Source organism: Mastigoproctus giganteus, chromosome 6 (assembly GCF_048544385.1).
Source record: "Mastigoproctus giganteus isolate SK-2022 chromosome 6, ASM4854438v1, whole genome shotgun sequence".
NCBI classification, from domain to species: Eukaryota; Metazoa; Arthropoda; class Arachnida; order Uropygi; family Thelyphonidae; genus Mastigoproctus; species Mastigoproctus giganteus.
The window spans coordinates 172797858-172818652 of NC_143580.1; the positions used below are offsets into that span (position 1 = coordinate 172797858).

The 20795-nt window shown below is 37.6% G+C and overlaps 1 protein-coding gene across 2 annotated transcripts in view; it reads left to right on the forward strand.

The window, feature by feature from the left end:
• Positions 1-20795, forward strand: part of LOC150084753 (uncharacterized) — a 328924-nt gene that overhangs the window by 134885 nt on the left and 173244 nt on the right. The gene's annotated exons all lie outside the window — the stretch shown is intronic.

Here is a 20795-nt window from a genome sequence, read left to right on the forward strand (position 1 = left end):
CCAGCTTTTGGTATTATCGCAAATGCAATAAGATCGAGTTTACTACCCATTTATAATGAATTGCACTAACACAAAAGCACAATACACCGAAACTGCAAAATTGTGTTTATTGTTTTATGGTAGTGACCTCCTGAAATGTGCTTTAGTAAAATGTGAGCTAGCGTGGGGTGATTAATAGTGAGTTTTGCCTTAACCCTGTGAAGTTCTTTACAGAAAATTTCATTTTGACCGTTATCGTGGTGCTGACTAAGAGAATAAGCGACAGCAGTACTAGTAAATCTACCAAGAAAAGGAAAGCAATCGATTTGCATCAGAAAATTAAAATAATAAGAATGTATGAAAATGGTGAAACATTAATAATTGTCGCGCAGAATTCAGATTTGTCAGTGTCAACGGTGAACACAATAATAAAGCACAAAGACAGAATACAAGAAGGGATCTGCACCAGTGAAGTCAACCAATGCTACAAAATATATACAGTATCAGTTTTTACAATATAATAACATGCTTTCTTCTTCCATTTATGTTTTCTTTTCTTATGTGCCATTCCCGCCATTCATATTATATGGTTTTGTAATTTTGGTATATCAAAGATATAGTAAAAAAATATTTTATTAGTCATTCCAAAGTTACTTAAAACTCGACTTATGTAAGAAGTCCTGGAATGTATGTCAGGGACTTCCTGTATTTTTGGATTAACTGGGAAATAGATTATCAGGGATATTTTTTTTTTATTTTTTTTTTACCATCTATTCTAACCATTTGTGTGTTATTTTGTTCTATAAAATTAACCCATTCATCTTGTGACATGTTCCTCTTTAACAAGGATTTGTAATAGTGGATTTGGCGTAATAAGTTGTATTTGTCGCGAAATCTCTTTTTTAATTCATGTTTTACTATAGCTAATGAGGTCTGGTGAATGATATAAGGATATTTTTTACATTTTTCACATGTACATATACGAGCAAATTTTGGGATCACATTGTAATCAAGGTGTTTTTTAAGAAATTTAATGTGAAATTTACTGGCAAAATATTTGATGAGGATTTTGGAGTATTCATAAGTTTTGTTTAACATTAATTTTATAGAACAAAAATGGGTTAATTTTATAGAACAAGATAACACACAAATTATCACCATCCAACACATAGTAAACCAAAGGCACAATAAAAAATGGGTCACACTTACACAATTATCTGCACTTGAATATGGGTTCAATTTTTCTATTAAAAGACAGTATAATAGAGCTCCAAACGAAACTAGAGAACCACCCTGATAAGAATCGATTAATACATGAAACAAATAGGATCATAAATTTAAATATCAAAACACGTCCCAACATGAATACACAACAGTTAATGAGCCTTCAAAAATTCCGGAAAGACAACGACATCGTCATTCAGAAGCCAGATAAAGGTGACACAATAGTAATTCTAGACAAATCTACATACATCAAAAAAATCCAAGAGATTCTTTCTGATGAGGACACCTATAAAATAGATAATGCATATACAATCACTAGAATAAAAAATCAATTCGACAATCTTCTTAGACGATTAAAGCTTAAAAAGAAATTGATCTACGTACCTTACAAAACATAGATATTTGAAACAACATTCTACCACATATATTTGGGAACAATCAAACTACATAAAATAAATCACCCATTACGGCCCATAATTTCATACAAGAAATCAGCTTTTGCCCACTTATCAACTTTTCTCATAAAAATAATATCACCATTAATGAGATTCTCAGAATTTAGAATACACAATACTAATCAGGCTTATGAGAAAATTAACTACACAGATATATGAGACGGAGACACAGTAGCATCCTACGACGTTGTATCACTTTATACTAACGTAAGCGTCGGTTACACACTACAAAAATTCCGGGAGTTATTGACCATAGACTCTACACTAAAAGATCGCACATCCCTAAACATGCGCCTCCGTAGTCAGGTGGGCAGGAGCAGCAGTGCGTAGCACATGCTTCTTGATTAGACCAGGATTCGAGCCCGTGACTACCGAATACAGAGAATGCGGAAAGGTCAGGGAATGACCACCGCATATCCCCGGAGCAATATGGCCTTAGTTGTTAATGCTCCTAAAAAAAAACCAAATAACCAAATCCCTAAACATCAACAGTATCCTAGAATTAACTAGCCTTTTAGTTAGGGCAAAACATTTTCAGTTTGGGAATGAAATATACGAACAAGTATACAGCCTTCCAATGGGTTTGGACATTTCGGCCCCACTTTCAGATATTTATCTTGCCACCATTGAAAACAAAATACTTAAACCCTTTCCTTCTAAGATTAAATTATTCATGTGATATGCAGATGACGTATAAGCAATAACGATTATAAGCAATAAAATCACCATCGATGAACTCCTACAAAAATTTAATTCTATCCAAAACAGACTAAAATATTCTTTGGAACTAGAAGAAGATAATAGTATTAATTTTTTAAATCTGACCATATATAAATCCAATAACAAACTCAAAACATGAACATACAGGAAAAAGACACATACAGGGAAATCCGTACATTTTCATTCCCACCACCCCTACAACACAAAAAAATCAGTATTATACAACCAAATCTACAATGCGATTAAATACAATCATTCACAAGAAGATCTGACTACAGAACTACTATACCTAACAAAAACTTTTATAGCTAGAAAATACCCCAAACAGTTAATTCAAGAAACCATATTTGCTGTAAAAGAAAAAATTAATGATCCTTGCATTGATAACATTAGTACTGATCATACACAAAATACAATAGTCACACTTCTGTATCGTAGCCAACTTGCACCTCAGCTCCGGAATATTTTTAGAGGGACAAACATTACACTGATTTTTTCATCATATAATAAACTAAGTACTATACAGGGAAACATATTAATACAATATTCAAGACATAAACAATATAATATATCTTATAAAATGCCAATCTGGATGTAATGCATGCCACATAGGTAGCACCACCACAAAATATAGAACTTCCAGAACAGCCAACACAAGAGCATACTATCGGTATAATAGTTTCAAATCAGACCAACCAGGAACTGAACTCAGTCAGCACGTACACTTTTTTAATCATGATCCATTAATAGATAATGCAATTACACTAATTAAACTTAAATCGAATTATAAGATATTCCAGTACGAAGCCCTAGCTATAGAATTGTTCTGCCAAAATGGATCACGTGAAATTTTAAACACTAAATTACCCACGAATCTATCACCAACATGGCAGCTTACACGAATCAAATTTTCACATGTTTAATGTAATGCATCCTGGGTACTAAGATACTATAAATCAACTCATGTCATTCACCAACTGATGATAATGACATCAAAAGCTTCTCGTCCATCTCTTGGTTTTTCAACACGCGAATCTTCTTCATATGATTTTATAAATGACAACCAAGAAAAAGTGGTGCACTTCCTCTTCCTAGAGACATGTTTTTAAATTAATTATCTATTAATATAATTGGAAACTTTTACTCTCTTTACTTTCCTTTATGTAAATTTAACCCTAACCAATATGGATCTAGAGGTGAGTACTAAGATAATAAGCTTTGCTAAGAATCTTAATAGATAATCAACAGTACTTAAAGCTTTCAGCTGTAAAATTAGTCATCATCACTGGTGAAAATGTAAAGCAGAGGTTAAAAGTGGTGAGAAAAGCCATGAGTACTTTCAACTTTTTGAGGGGACGTTCAGTAAGTTATCTACTTTGACTCTAAATATGCTTGGATATATGTTTTAAAAAAAATTGTTTTATCATACTTTCATGAATATCCATCTTAATTGTGCAGGTCCAGGTTAATACAAGGAAATATGGAAGAACAGAAGTGAAGAAGAGATTTAAAGTAGCCAGCCAAAGGGAAACATTGGTGTCACAGAATCAGGACATTAGGTTATCCTAAAATTTTTGACAAAAGAAGGAAATGAACTATAAGTTATTCATGAATGCATGAAAGTTGTATGTGGTGAAGTTGCTCCTTCTAAATACCAAATTAAAGTTTGTGTCCAAGGAGTTTAAATAGTGTCAGTAATCCACTGGAGTTGTATCTGCAAAAAGGCCTCTAAGGTTGGGGTTTTACTAAACGTTTAAATAAACTGATTTAATGATAAAATAATACTGAATAGTATACTGAATAAAATGGTACAATAAAATCTGTAAAATAATAATTTACCAAAAACTCATTTACTTTAAAACAAATAAAAATGAATTGGTGAATTTAAAATACATTAAAAATTATAAATTTAAAAGCGATAAAACACCATTGAAGCTTTCGAGGGCATCTGCCTCCTTTCTCAACAATAATGAAGTTCAAGCGACACATCCTTAAATATCAGGCTCACGGCACACGTGTCTGACCAGGCGCATGTTCAACACTCCCTTCACGTGTGCTGGAACCGGAAATGGTCTGGGAGCATGGCAAATTAAAATGTTTCTCTCTGGCAAGGACCACAGCCTCCAAAAGGGGGTGGAGCCGAACTCCCCTACCACCTCTATTCATACTATTGTTACAGCACTGCTCCTGCCTCCCTGTGGCGGGGCCGGAAACCTTGGCAGAAAAGCTCATCTGCCAAGGGCAAAAAGGAACAAAGATGGAGCAAAATGATTATCCATCTTTAGAGCCGACAAGCTCTCGGCCACGTACTGAAATTGATTATGACAGTTCACAACCCAAGAGGGTGAAAACAAATTCAACAACAAAAGAGTTTCCTTCCTTTCTAATCTTAGATTCACTTTCAGAACAACCTCTCAGCAAATTATCTCCTTTCCTCATCCAGAAACACCTGGAGAGTATTGCAGGATCTCCGAAGACTGTGAAGAGGCTGCAATCTGGAGACCTTCTTTTAGAAACAACAAAAAGTAGACATTCAGAGAAACCCTTACAACTTTCAAATTTTGCTGGGATACCAATTAAAGTATCTCCCCATTCTACCTTAAATACATCCAAAGGTGCGATTTCTAGCTGGGATCTGTTGAACGTGACAGAAGATGAATTAACCTAAGAACTTCACGATTAAAATGTTATTGCATCAAAAAGAATCATGATTAAAAAACACAATAACCTTATGCCTACCAGGAATATCATTCTTACATTTTTTTTTTTTTATGTGAACCCGAAACACGAGAGGTATTAGAACCTATAGTACTTAGTACCGTGCTTGGGTTGGAGGTTGAGAAGATGAAAGATGATATTTGTTGACATTGGACTTGAACTTCTGTAGATTGTAATTTTCAGGAAATACGTATGAAGGAAGGTTGTTCCAGAAAACGGCAGTTGAATGAATAAATGAGGAAGATGAAAAGTTCGTTCTGTGGGTTTGAAGTTGGACAGTAAATGGTTGTTGGCTGGTGGCGGCATGTGTTCGGACTGTTGAAAGAGAGAGCGGGAATTATAGAAACCAATTCAGAAGAACAGTGCCCATGGAAGTATCTGTAGAAGAGGCATGCAGCAGAAACAGTACGTCTATGAGAAAGTGAGTGGAGAGACTCTGTTAGAGATGAATCATTAATTAACCTAACTGCCCCCTTCTGAATGGAATCAAGAAGCCCGAGAGAGGTTCTGGGGGCACCACCCCAGATGTGGGAACAATATTCCATGGCAGGGCGGATTTGCGATTTATACAGAGTGAACAGCTGTTTGGAAGAAGAGTAACGCCGAGAGCGAAAGAGAAAACCAAGTTTTTTAGATTCAGAGGAAGCAATATTTGTAATGTGCTTGTGCCAAGAGAGATTAGAAGTCAGGGTAATCCCCAAAAGAGATACAGTCAGTCCTCGTATAGCACGATAGTTGTGTTCCTAGAAACCCTCGTGCAATATGAACAACAGGCCCTATGGGAAAAATAGTGTTAGGTGCCGACCACCCAAGATTGAACACACATTTGTAACCAGAACATTACCAAACACAATAAATAATCGCAATAAAATACTTACATATTTTATTACGTAATAAAATATTGCTAATGTTTTTGCTTCTGTCGTAAGCAAACTTGTTTTTTGTTTGATTTTCTATCCAAACAGACGACAGCCGTTCCATCTCTTCCAATTCTTGTGTCTTAATCTAATGGATTTTAATTACACTTTGAGTTGTTCCTGCTATGAAAGTTGTTTTTATTTTCTCTGCATTCTTTGTAATTCTCGGCGTTGCCTCATTTAGGTCTGTAGCACGTGCAACATCACATGGTCTTTCATTTCGCTCAAAACGTTTTACAATTTCATATTTTTTCTCTATCGACAGAGGCGGACTGGCCATAAGCCTTACAGGGGAAACCCCGGTTGGCCCGAGGCCGGTGTGATTTTGGCCATAAACGCTAGTATGAGGACACTATAAATTTTCCCGGGTAAGAATTTTTGACCCAGTCCTCCTCTGTTTATTGATATTGCTTTTCTTTTTCTCTCTGAATCTGTAGTGTCTTCACCAGGATGCTTCCTTTTCACACCTTTTAAGTATTTTACTAATTTTTAGGGATAAAGCACAATTACAAAATGAGGAGGCACGCTTGATACACATAAACAAAGCTGCGCATGTGTAGCAACTGAATAAACAACACCGTAAAGGCAGAGATACACTATTAACACCTCACATTTTACTAAAGCACATTTCTAGGGGTTACTACCATAAAACAATAAAAACAATTTCTAATTGCGTTTCTGCTAGTGGAATCTGTTATAAACTGGTAGTAAAGTCGATCTAATTGCATTTGCGATAATACCTAAAGCTGGAATTTCGTGGGTTTTTACGTTATTATGGTGAAATGTGTTTCCCCTTCACTGATATAAGAAACAAATACATTTCAGAATCTTCTCTTAATTCCTATCGTGTTGCGTTTGGTTGGGGTGATTCTGCGTTCGACTGCCATTTCTTGTAAACACAAAGGCAAATCGTGCATAAGCGAATTCGGTTCGTGTTATATAAGATATCGTTCCCCTATTTATAAATCGTGTATGATCGAATTCGTGTAATGTAAACACGTGTTATACGAGGACTGACTGTATATCATTTTGCCTAGAAATCGGAGTGTCAATAAAGATAAGCATAGGAGCAGAAGAATCCTTTTTGCGAGATATAAGACAAGACTGAGTTTTAGAGGGGTTGAAATCAACTAAGTTGTCTTTGCCCCACTGGAGAATTACCTGAAGATCGGTATTTAAGGAATTGGTAGCAAATTTTCGAGAAATGAAGCTGATTGAGCAGGACAAGGTTTCTCAAAATGAAAAGTGGAATGCAATGTGCTGTCATCGGCAAAACTATGGATAGGATTTCCAGTCAATGGAAGAAGGTCATTAATATACAAGAGGAAAAGAGTGGGGGAAACAACTGAACCTTAGGGGACACCGGCATTAGTGGAGAAGTTAGAAGACAGAGAGCCATCTACCATCACCCTCAGTGAGCGATCAGAGAGAAAACGGGATAACCAATTACTAAAAACAGTTGGCAAACCATAAGATGGAAGCTTGTTTAGAAGACCTTTATGCCAAACACGATCAAAAGCCTTTGAGATGTCAAGAGCAACTACTTGTGTTTCACCAAACCTTTCCATTGAATTAGTCCATAAATGGGTAACATAAGCCAGAATATCACCAGTGGATCGTCACTGACGGAATCCATACTGGCGATCGTTGATCAGACGGAAGGTTTCTAGGTAGTTTAAGAGTTGGCGGTTAATTGATTTCTCCATTACTTTAGAAAGAGTAGAAGTAATTGCAATGGGACGATAATTGGATGGGAGGGATTTGTCACCCTTTTTAGGAACTGGCTGGATATGAGCAAATTTCCAAGCAGAAGGAAAAACACCTTTGGAATAAGAAAGTGAAAAAAGCGGCAAAGAATAGGAGTAAGTTCAGGAGCATAGGTTTTGAGAACAAGTGGAGAAATACCATCGGGATATGGAGCTTTTTTAGCATCAAGATTCGTCAAAATCCTTCTGACATCCTTTTGACGGAAGACCACAGGAGGCATTGAATGGAGCGTGTTGGGAATGGTGGGAGGTGTTTTACCAAGTTCATTAATACATGAGTTGGAAGAAAAATGGGATGCTAGCAGGTCAGCTTTATCCTTGGCTGAAGTGACAACAGAACCATCTGGTTTGGACGGAGGTGGGAGCAGAGATGGACAAAAGTTGCGGCCAATAGCTTTGGCAAGAGACCAGAATGCTCGGCTACCATTAGGGAAGAAGCAAGTTTTCTACTCTTAGCCTGTTCAAACAGTAGTTTGGACTGATTAATAACTGCTTTACAACTGTTGCGAGCGTAGGCAGAAAATGAAACTGGAGAATTAGAAACAAGCCAATTACGATATGCAACATTCTTCTCTTGGACAGCCTTAGCACATTTATTGGAAAACCAAGGTTTAGATAAAGGACGAGATTTTAAAGTGTAGTGTGGGATAAAGGATTCCATTCCTGCAAGAATAATTTCACTGACACGATCTGAGCAAACGTTGACATCAGAAGTTTTGAAACAGTAATCTGACCAAGGAAAAGAAGTCTCACAGGTCATCCCATTTTGCATTCTTGTAATGCCAAATAACACGAGGTTGGGAATAGCCATGAGATAAAGGTTCCATTGGAAAAGAGACAAATCACCAAGTTGTGATCTGAGGTGCCTAAAGGACCTCTCACTTCGACCGTGTACTTAGAAGGGTTGTTTGTGAATGTTAGAAGGGACATTTAATTCCCCAAACCTACCATCAACAGTAAAAGCTGGCTATCTACTTTGCCGTGTTCGCCCATATGTTCCCAATCCCTTGAGATGCTACAAGTGCCAAAAGTATGGTCACTCTCAGACAACATGTTGAGGAAACCAGTTTGTCCGAACTGTGTATCTTCCGGTCATACTCAGTCTGAATGTTTGGCGACAGAAAAGACATGTCCCAACTGTAAAGGTACCCATCCTGCATATTCTAAAACTGTGAGAGATGGAAAACTGAGAAACAAATTGTTAAATATAAGGTTGAGAACAAGGTAAGCTTTCAAGAAGCAAGGAAAATAATTGCTCCTACTATGCCCAAACGTACCTATGCAAATGTTGCACAAAAACAACAAACAGTGTCCACCCAAACTGAAGTTACCGTCCCCTCAAACATATCAATCTCTAACTGGGCTCGAGCTGTCCTCTCTCAGCAACAGTCCAGTAATCCCAAGCATTCAGACCAGGCAAGTAACACTCCTCTTACAATACCAGCAACATCTCCTACTCTACAGGAAGATCCAATATTAGAAATTCATGCCGAAGAAGAAGAAATGGATACTGGTCGGCCAGTTTTCCTAAAAAAAAGACAAACAAAAATTGGAACATCATAAGCCAGTCACCTTCAAAAAGCAGTCAGATACATCTCCAACAATTAAACAAATAATGGCCTTCATTGTACAATGGAACTGCAGAGGCTTTCGTTGCAACACAGATGATATCCATAATCTAATTAACCAATATTCTCCAGTTTCTCTTTGTCTCCAAGAAACTTATTTAACCTCGCAAATTTCTCCATCGATAAAGAACTACTGCCGTTATCGAATAGATCGCAATACAGCAAATACTGCCCACGGTGGTGTCGCAATCCTGATAAATTCAAAGATCCCAACTAAGCATATCCCACTTCGAAATGAAATAGAAGTTGTTGCTGTTCGTATAACTCTCCATATTGCAAAATAACACTAGTCTCAATCTATTTACAGCCAAACCATACTTATTGTTTAAAAGAATCTCATCTCCTAAATGTGGCCAAAGACACATTATCAAATCCCCCGGGCCGAAAGCATTATGACTATTGGTAGAATGAGGAATGCACAAAAGCAAAAAAAAAAGCAAAAAATAAAGCCTGGAATTTGTTTCGGCAATATCCAATCACAGCCAGTCTGATAAATTATAAAAAATTAAGGGCAAAACCACGTTTTATACAGAGTCAAGCCAAAAAAGAATCCTGGATTCAGTTTGCATCAACAGTTAACAGAAATACTGACAGCAAATTAATTTGGAAAAAAATTAGCCAGCTTTCTGGTAAGTTTCCAATGATACCTTCTCCAGTCCTCTCCTGGAATGGGCGAGATTTATCTAGTTCCTCTGATATAGCTAATGCCTTGGGCTATATGTTTGCTGAAATCGCAGCAACATCTGCTTATACTAAATCTTTCCAGCAAATTAAAAGCAGTAGAGAACAGTATTCTATTAACTTTCAAACTGTCCACATTCAACCATATAACAAACCTCTACAATATTCTGAACTTTTGCATGCCTTTTGCATGAACTTTTGAATTTTTGGGGGGAGACAAAGACCAATAGATTGACAGTAGCCACTGGCAGAGGTGAAAGAGATTCTTGCACTGCTTCTATTAGAATGAGCAGAAGCCTGAAAACCAAGATGCATGGTATTTCAGAGACTGCTGGGAGCCATTGCGGTACAAGTAAACACATGGGTTGTGTTAGGGTAGCTAAGAATAGAAACAGGTGCAGGTATACTTGCGTGTACACCAATGCTAGGAGTTTAGTAAATAAATTTGATGAATTTGAGGTATTGCTCAAAACATCAAAGGCAGATATTGTTGGGATATCAGAGACGTGGTGTCACACAGATATAAGGGATGCAGAACTGCAATTTGGGGAGTACAACGTCTACAGAAAGGATAGACAGGATAGGAAGGGGGGAGGGGTTATGCTATTAGTTAAGAAACACATAAAAACCAAGGAAGTGAAGCCAGTCGACATCGCTGGACAGTGCAGTGTTGAGTCAGTTTGGTGTGACATAAGCATTGGGAGATCAAAATTGAGAGTAGGAGTGTGCTATAGGCCTAATGACTCTGATGAGTATAATAAGGAACTGTACAGGGAAATAGAGCGGGCCAGTAAATCAGAGAGTCTTATAATGGGAGATTTTAATTTCCCAGATATTGACTGGAATTTGGGGGCTGGTTACTCACACACTAGCAGGGCTTTTGTGGAAAATTAATTGGATGATTGTTTTCTACATCAGCATGTTCGGGAGGCAACTAGAGGGAGTAATACTCTTGATTTGATTATCAGCAGTGATTCTTCATGCATTAAGAATCTGCAGATAAATGAGCCACTAGGTGGCAGTGATCACAGTGTGCTGAAGTGGGATTTACTCAAAGAGGTAACTACCATTAGGGGTAAAGGGAAGGGTTATTGCTTCCGTAAAGGCGACTACGATGGTCTGAGACAGTATTTAAATTCTATACAGTGGGACCAACTGATGATGTTACCAACAGCAAATTCAAAATGGGAAGCATTCAAAGAACTTATCTTGGAAGCTACTAGGCTTTACATACCAACTAAGAAATATTGTTCAAGGTTTAGGCCAAAATGGATGTCAGATGAACTAATGAGGCATATGGCAGAGAAGAAAAATGCATGGGATACTTACAAATTAACACATGACACAGAAGCCTATGATAGATACAAGTTGATATGCAACCAAGTTACAAAGGAGGTTAGGCAGGCGAAGGCAGATTACGAGAAATCTTTGGCAAGGGATACAAAGAAAAACAGCAAAGAGTTCTTTACTTATGTAACTCTAGAAGGAAGGGGATGAATCCGATTGGTCCACTTGATATCGATGGGTCAACTGTTGATGATCCTGCTCAGGTAGCTAACAAACTAAATGAATATTTTGCATCGACATTCACACATGAGGAGTTATTCAGCAAGGGGAATGCCAGAGGTGTATTCAACTCTAGCAGTAAGCTACAGAATCTTGAAATAACTGGGAGTAAAGTGGAGGAGAAACTGTTGAAGATAAACACAAGAAAGGCACCCGGGGTGGATGGGATCTATCCAGTTATATTAAAGGTGGCAGCAAAGGAAGTAAGCAAACCCTTAGCTTTAATTATGAGAGCTTCCTTGGACTCAGGGGAGGTACCCATAGACTGGAAATGTGCAAATGTGACCCCAATTCACAAAGGAGGATCAAAGGCTGACACAAGTAATTATAGACCTGTGAGCTTAACTTCTGTTCCAGGAAAATTAATGGAGGCACTGGTTAAAGAAGCACTGCAGGATCATTTAGACAAGACTTCAGTTATAGCTCAGACACAGCATGGTTTTGTTAAGGGGAAGTCTTGCCTGACCAACTTGATTGGATACTATGATGCAGTCACAAAAGAACTGGATGCAGGGAATAACTTTGATATTATATACTTGGATCTTAGAAAGGCTTTTGATACTGTTGCACATGGAAGACTGCTACACAAATTGGAGCAGTGTGACATTGGAGGCAAATTGCTGCTTTGGATAAAGGGGTGGTTGAGCGGGAGAAGACAGAGAGTGGTAATCAATGGACACTGCTCATCGTGGACTAATGTTATTAGTGGAGTCCCTCAGGGCTCAGTGTTGGGTCCATTATTATTTTCTGTATTTATAAATGATATTGATTATGGTATATCAAGCTTAATGTCCAAGTTTGCAGACGATACAAAGGTTGGCAGGGTTGTCAAGGACACTACTGACACTATGCTGCTGCAACAGGATCTGGAAAGGTTGAGCAGATGGGCTGAGAGGTGGCAAATGAAGTTTAACATTGACAAATGTAAAGTACTACACATGGGAAACAGCAAACCCAGAGCAACGTATCAACTCTGTGGTACTACACTGACAGTGGTAGAGAATGAAAGGGACTTGGGGGTGGTTGTGCAGGCAGATATGAAGTTCTCTGAGCAGTGCAGACGGGCTGCAAGAGTAGCTCATGGAGTATTGTCAATGATATACAGGAATTTTTCCAGTAGGGAGAAGGTGGTGATTATTCCCTTGTATAAGGCAATGGTCAGGCCACACCTAGAGTACTGTATACAGGTCTGGAGGCCTCATTTCAAGAAAGATGTAGAGCTGCTGGAACGAGTACAGAGAAGGGCAACAAGATTAGTGAATGGAACAAAGGGGTGCTCTTATGAAGAAAGGCTTAAGTTTTGCAAATTACAGTGTCTGGAGACTAGGCACCAGCGAGGTGATCTGATAGAGGTGTATAAAGCCTTGAATGGTTTAAGCATGCTCAATGCTGATGGGATTCTTCCTCTAGCTCAGAAAAATCACCTGAGAGGGCATAAATTTAAATTGAGGAAAGACAGATGTAGGATAGATGTGCGGAAATTTGCCTTTAGCCAGCGGGTGGTTGGTTGGTGGAACAGACTTCCATCCCTTGTGGTGGAGGTTGATAGCCTAAATAAGTTTAAGGCTCAGCTGGACAGGTATTTTGAACGAACAGAGGGGTGAAGTGGAAGTGGGTTTTTTTTTTGGCTGATGCTGCATAAGCTTGCTTTCTTGCATCAAATGCCTCTACTAATGCTAATGCTAATGCCATTAAAACAGCTCATAATGGTGCCGCCGCACCAGATGGGATCTATTATGTCATGCTGCAACATCTTGATGACAAAGCTTTGTGCCTCCTCCTGGTCTTTTACAACCGTATTTTTTTAGAAAATGTTTATCCAGCTTCTTGGCACCACTATTGTTTTGGTGTTCCTGAAGCCTGGAATAGTAGACGCGTCTGGATCATAGAGTCACAACATCTAATGAGCAATAGTCAGCATGGCTTTCGACAAAGCAGATCATGCTTAGATCTCATGATCAAGGCTGAATTTGCCATTCGCAATGCGTTCGTTAAACACGAGCATCTGGTAATGGTTTCTATAGATATACAGAAGGCCTTTGACACCACCTGGCAACATGGCATACTTAGTGATCTTTATTCTCTTGGTCTACGGTGATACCTTCCCATATTTGTACAGAACTTTCTATACACTAGATCGTTTCAAGTAAAATACCAAAATGACTTCTCTACAACTTTCATTCAGGAAGAAGGTGTTCCTTAAGGATCTGTACTGAGTGCCACTCCTTTTGCTCCTAGAATCGATTCCATCACTAAACAGCTTCCAAACACGGTTGAGTCATATCTTTACGCGGATGACCTTTCTATTTCCTGTCATTCCCAAAGCATGAGATCTATTGAAAGGCAGCTTCAGATATCACTGAATAAAATACAACAATGGGCCAACCTTAACGGCTATCGACTCTCACAACAGAAAACAGTTGCTATCCATTTTTGTCGACAACGCAAACTCCATCTGGATCCTGAACTCCAAATTTCCAACGTCTCCATCCCAGTCACTAGTAACATCAGATTTCTAGGATTAATCCTTGACAACAAATTAAATTTCTTAGACCATATTAAAAATGTACGTACTTCCTGTTTAAAAAAGTTAAATATACTCAGAACTTTATCCGCCCTAACATGGGGTGCAGATCGCACCTCCTTACTTCGGCTATACAGGGCATTAATCCTATCCCGTCTCGATTATGGTGCTCCTGTCTATGATTCTGCCAGAGCAAGTGTTTTGCGCTGGCTTGATCCAGTTCAGCACAGTGCCTTGAGGATTGCACTTGGAGCTTTCAGAACATCACCAGCACATAGCCTCTACATTGACGCTCATGAGTTCCCGTTAACTCTACGTAGGAAAACCCTGCTACTGAAGTATGCTGTCAAAATACAAAGTTGTGCCTCGCATCCAATTCAGTCATACTTATTTAATCCACCATTAGAAAACCTCTACAGAATTAAGCCTAGTATAGTAAAACCAGCTGGTCTTCGCCTTCTTGAACTGATACTGGTTTGGAAAGAGTCCATTCATTCTGTACAAGAAGTAGTAACATGGACTCATACTCCTCTACCCACCTGTGACACTTACCTTTGCCAGTGGGGAAAAAATGTTCTTCAAGCATCAAATGTGAAACAACTTCATGCAATTCACACTCACAAATATTTTGACTTTTCTCCAATTTATATAGATGGCTCTAAATGTAACTCAAACGTTGGAGCAGCAGCAGTGTTCCTAAATACCACTATTTCAGCATCCCTTCCACCTGAATTCAGTATCTTCTCAGCAGAATTATATGCAATTAAACTAGCCTTAGAAAATCTCTGTTCTGACTGCTCATTAAAATTTACACTGACTCCCTCAGCTCAATTATGGCATTATCTAACTCCACAAATAAAGTTCACCCTTTTCTAAATGAAATTAGAAGATTATTACTGCAGATTGAAGAGCACCACCAAATGATCACCTTCTGCTGGATTCCAGCACATTCTGGAAATTTCTGGTAATGAACTGGCCGATAAAGGCTGCAAAAAATCCATCTACCTTAGATTTAACCAGTATCCATATTCCAGCATCAGACTATCCACAAATCATTCGTGGTGCATGCCTAACAGAATGGACAGCACTCTGGCACTCTCAAACAATAACAAACCTTTTCAATTTAAACAGGATCCTAGAATTTGGCTTTCCAGTGTCCATTCATCAAGACGAGAAGTACTCCTTTCAAGATCAAGAATAGGCCATACACATTTGACTCACCTTCATTTACTCACAGGAGATGATCCACCACAGTGTCCACATTGTTCTCTAAATTTGACTGTAAAACACATTCTCATTGAATGCCCACACTATAATCAAGACAGAAACACAACCCTGCTATCTTTGGTTAACCTTCAGAAACCAATAACTCTAGAGAATGTCATTGGTGACAATGCAAATATCCCTGAATTTTTTAACTTTCTGAAGAAAATTGGAGTTTTTAGTCATTTCTGATTTTTGCCTCTTCTGACGTTACAAGAAATTCTCATATATTATTACAATAAAGGACTATTCCTTTATTGTAATAATATACCGGGCGCATTATAGCCAAAGCAGCTTATGCGCTAGAAAACCCCCACAACAACAACTATTGTTACCAGATGACCCAATCCACAAACTCTCCAGCCACTCGCGGTCCCAGAATCTATGCGCCCGGTCAAGGATGACAGCATTCTTAGGGGAGACTTGGTGTTGTTTTTCCCAATAGTGCTTGGCAATGGTGGACTTATTGAGCTCTGCAGTCTGTATAGCTCTCGTATGTTCCCCCAGACGGCCCTTAAGTCATTGCCCTGTCTCCCCCACGTACCGTTCCCCACAATCCGGGCATTTGATCTCATATATGACCCCACTACTAGAGTCCCTAGTGATGGGATCTTTGACCTGTGACACCACTGTGTGCAATCTCCGACCCGGGAGCTGCACACAGCGACATTCAGACACGACTTTCTGCACACTTTGCGACTTTCAGACACGCTGTGTGCAGCTCCCGGGTCGGAGATTGCACACAGTGGTGTCACAGGTCAAAGATCCCATTACTAGGGACTCTTATTGGCGGGGTCATATATAAGATCAAATGCCCGGATTGTGGGAAACGGTACATGGGGGAGACAGGGCGACGACTTAAGGGCCGTCTGGGGGAACATACTAGAGCTATACAGACCCGAGAGCTCAATAAGTCTGCCATTGCCAAGTACTATTGGGAAAAACAACACCAGGTCTCCCCTAAGAATGCTGTCATCCTTGACCGGGCGCATAGATTCTGGGACCGCGAGTGGCTGGAGAGTTTGTGGATTGGGTCATCTGGTAACAATAGTATGAATAGAGATAGGGGAGTTTGGCTCCACCCCCTTTTGGAGGCTGTAGTCCTTGCCAGAGACAAACATTTTAATTTGCCACGCTCCCAGACCATTTCCGGTTCCAGCACACATGACGGGATTGTTGAACATGCGCCTGGTCAGACACGTGTGCCGTGAGCCTGATATTTAGGGATATGTTGCTTGAACTTCATTATTGTTGAGAAAGGAGGCGGATGCCCCGAAAGCTTCAATGGTGTTTTATCGCTTTTAAATTTATAATTTTTAATGTATTTTAAATTCACCAATTCATTTTTATTTGTTTTAAAGTAAATGAGTTTTTGGTAAATTATTATTTTACAGTTTTTATTGTACCATTTTATTCAGTATACTATTCAGTATTATTTTATCATTAAATCAGTTTATTTAAATGGTTGGTGTATTTGTCTAAACTTGTGGCATTGGAGTTGTGTCCAAGGAGTTTAAATAGTGTCAATAATTCATAGGATGATAATACTAGAAATATGCCAAATAATTGAATGCCTGGATGTGCAAGATAGATGTATTCAAGTGCCTCTGATTGCCTGAGAATGTAATATTTGTGAGGGGCCAGTACTTACCATCCTCCATGAACATGTGGCCAAGTCAAAGGTGATGCCTTGCTGTGTGCCAAGAATCACATTTATTCAGAAATAGTGCAGGGCTCGAAATTTTGAGGAAAATTTACACATGCATGATGCGGATCCTGCTAGAGTTTCTTTCAACTGATAATGAAACAGATCAGACATCGCCAGTCTGAGCTGTAAAAAAGCAAGAGTACATTCAGCCCAGTAGAAAAACCATGAGTCACCATTGCCCAAAAAATTCAGATCTTGACTCTCCACCAGAATGTCATGGCCATCATTTTTTTTTTTTTTTTTTTTTTTTTTTTGCGATATTCTTTTAATAGACTACAAGCTACATAAGAAAACAGTCATTTGGTGATGCTTGTGCTGCTTTGCTTTTCTCAGAAATAAGAGGGGCCATAAACAAACAGAGAGAGGGCAAACGATCATCCAATGTGTAGAAATTGTGACACCATTTTACAGTCCGTCATATTTTAATTGAATGTCTGTCTTTTTATAATGATCGTCGTTTATGTTTTAGCCATCTGTCTGAGCCTTATACACTTAGACAGATTTTATCGGACAAAGACAACATGTCAGCTATTTTTAAGTTTTTACAACTTATTAATCTAAATAACTTTATCTAGAATGTTTTTATCATTTTATGCTTAAAAACGTTAAATACAATATAAACCTTTTATATCGTATACTCCTTTACAATAATATATAACCAATTATAATATTATACTTTTATATGTTACACTTTTTTGACTTGGTGCATCATAGCCTTAGATGCTAATGAGCCATAAAATCCAAAAACAACAACAACAAACAGAGAAGAGGAAAATTGTCACAAGGTGATTTATTCTTCATAACAATGCTTCTGTACACAAGTCCCACAAAACTACTGCTCTGAGAGATTGTGGATTCCAGGAATTAAACCACCTACTCTACAGTCCATATCTGGCTCCCAGCATTATTTCCTTTATAGAGATCTGGAGAAACGCCCACATGGGTATTGATATTTAGATAATTAAAATCTCAAGGAAACTGTAACTGGGTTTTTCAGAGACCAGAACAGACTCCCCCCCCCAAGTATTTTTTTTTTCTCTTTGCCCTTAAATGAAGTATATGCATTATACTCAAAGATATATATATATATTGAGAAGAAATATAAGAAAAAATTTGGCTGCGTTGTTTCCTTATTACTGAGTTGTATCAAATTGAAAAGTATGTCAAACAATCACTAGTGGGTGGCAATGACTTGCGTTCAAATCCATTTCATAATTCAAAAGAAATTTTGAAAGAAAACAGATTAATGAATTTCTAAATGAAAAGAACTTCTCAATTGCAAACTTCTGGTGAGAGCAAACTGATAACCCCGGGCATGTTATTCTTATGTGTGGAAGTCTGTTCACATTCCTCTCTTCTGGTATGAATAAAGCAGTTTGCTTGTTTCTTTTAAATGTTATGTCATTTTAAAATTCAAAATGCTCTTCATTTAGATGAGACATGCATCACATCCATTTACTATGACCACAGCCATTTACTATGACCAGGTACGCCTAGATACATTGAAGAATCTCATGTGCACATTTGTTATAGCAATAGATGGTTGGTGTATTTGTGAAATGTTCCCCGTCCAATTGGAAGTAGAATAAACTAAAATAGAGTGAATCAGAAGAACAATTCTGATGTAGTCATAGGCATTTCTCCTGCCAAGGTTGGAGAATCTCAAACAAGAGAATATTCCATTCTTTTGTTCATTGAGGAAGTACTTAATGATGGTGCACAAATTCCCATTGAAAAATTATGGTCTTATAAATGCCAGGGTTGAGCAAACTTCATTGGATGGCAGTACAGCAATTTCAAAAATTTTAATTTTTTTGAGGTTAAGTTTTGAGCACTTTTGCTAACGACATAGATATACTGAACAGTAGGTGTTTTGTGGTATTGGTTATTTCAGTTTCAATGTGAGAACCTGTCAAACTATTAAAGAATTGATATACACAGTGCATGTGGAAAGTGACAAGACAAAAATTCTAAAAAAAAAAAAAAAAAAAAAAAATTTCAAAATGAATTTATTATTTATTATTATTATTAACTATATAAAATTGTCCACACAGGATCCTGTACACTTGTTACACTCTTTTATTGAATGAACACATTCTTTTGAATATTCTAGATGGTATGAAATTATTTCCCTTTCATCTTGTGATTTTAAGAAGTCAGCCTGAGTTAAATGGAGTGGTTAATCTTTGCAAAAATTTGCTCTATCACTTCTAAATATGATTTGTTGAAAATAATTTGCCAGATCAGACCAGAATTACACAAAAATAAGAACTGGTTTTTGTTGCCCAATAATGTACCTAAACATTCAATTGTTAATTCTTTGAAGATTTCTTTTGCAAAAAGAGGTTACTGAGATCATACACCCCATTCACTAGATTTGGCTTCAGCTGACTCTTTGATCCTTCCAATCCTTCCAGAGTTAAAATGGAGATGAAAGGAAAGTAATTTCATACCATCCAAAATATTGAAAAAAATGTGACCAACACTCTCAAGGAATATCAGTTTGATTAGACTTTGGAGGAATTTCAAGAATACTTTCAGTGATTTAAAGAGCACTGCAGCAGGTATATAGGGGCAATATTTAATGATTTTCATAATAAACCTCTCTTTCTGAATTTTTTTTTTTTTTTTTTAGGAATTTTTCTTTCATTGCTTTTCATACACACTACATTGTGCATTGAATTGGAAAGATGAAAAGAGCAGATAACGAAACTTGAAATATAACAGATTATCCCAAATCATGCTTGCTATTTTAACAATTCCTTAGCTAGGAATTATTAGGTTGTCGGGGGGAGGGGGGGAAAGCACTTCAGATTTCTTTCTGATGAAATGCAGCTTGTCTTTATTATCAAAGGCTGATGTGGAGTCTGTCAAATTATTTATTAATTTTTAAATTCATGGCAAGCAAAACTAAGAAAATCTACTCGTTACTTAGGCAAACGTTACTTGCCCATGATGAGCAGATTGTTAGAACCATGGATCAGGTAAGACCTCCTCTTCAAAATCTTATTCCAAGATCCCTTTAGGAATCCACCCTTATCAAGGTGATCCTGTTTGATATTGCCCACCAAAATTCAAATTCCCCTATGGTTTCCCATTGGGAGGATATGAACATTTTCCTTAGTCTAAGGAAATTGTCTCAGAATCTAATAATGATCTCATTAACATTTATATAGTTTGATATGCTAAAATGATACATTTTTCAATATAGCTGGATGTATTCCATCATATTATACCAAAAAGGTGTGATTTGAATGCATCTGATTCTTTACTATCCTTTAATTCAGTTGCTTTTCTAGAAGGAAAACATCTACTCCTGGTCTGATTCTCAGACCAGGAGTAGATGTTTTCCTTTTGAGTTATGGATTTTTTAGTTTGTGTAACATTCATATTTGCTAGTGAATATACTTATACAGACATACACAATAAAGGCTGTCTGAATGCACTGACCAAACTAGTTGGTGCACTAGAAATTTCCAAAATACCTAACCAGCCAATTGATCAGAAAAAAGCTAACTAGAAGTAATAACAAAATGGCTTTAAAAAAAAAAAAAATTACGTAGCTGTTGTAACACTCAAATTCCAAAAATTAATTCTCCCACTTGTGAGTTAAGTAGAATGTTTTAATTAATTAAAAGATTACTTA